A 363-nucleotide genomic window follows, 5' to 3' on the forward strand; every position below is an offset into this window, starting at 1 on the left:
TTAACTTGGGTCAAATGTTTCGAGTAGCCTTCCACAAGCTTCACACAATAAGTTGTGTGAATTTTGGCCCATTCCTTCTGACAGAGCTGGTGCAACTGAGTCAGGGTTGTTGGCCTCCTTGCTCACACACGCTTTTTCAGTTATGCCCACAAATGTTCTATAGGATTGAGGTCAGGGCTTTGTGATGGCCACTCCAATACCTTGTCTTTGTTGTCCTTAAGCCATTTTGCCACAACTTCGTAAGTATGCTTGGGGTCATTGTACATTTGGAAGACCCATTTGCGACCAAGCTTTAACTTCCTGACTGATGTCTTGAGATGTTGCTTGAATATATCCTCATAATTTTCCTGCCTCATGATGCCA

The sequence above is a fragment of the Oncorhynchus masou genome, chromosome 23 (assembly GCF_036934945.1).
Source record: "Oncorhynchus masou masou isolate Uvic2021 chromosome 23, UVic_Omas_1.1, whole genome shotgun sequence".
NCBI classification, from domain to species: Eukaryota; Metazoa; Chordata; class Actinopteri; order Salmoniformes; family Salmonidae; genus Oncorhynchus; species Oncorhynchus masou.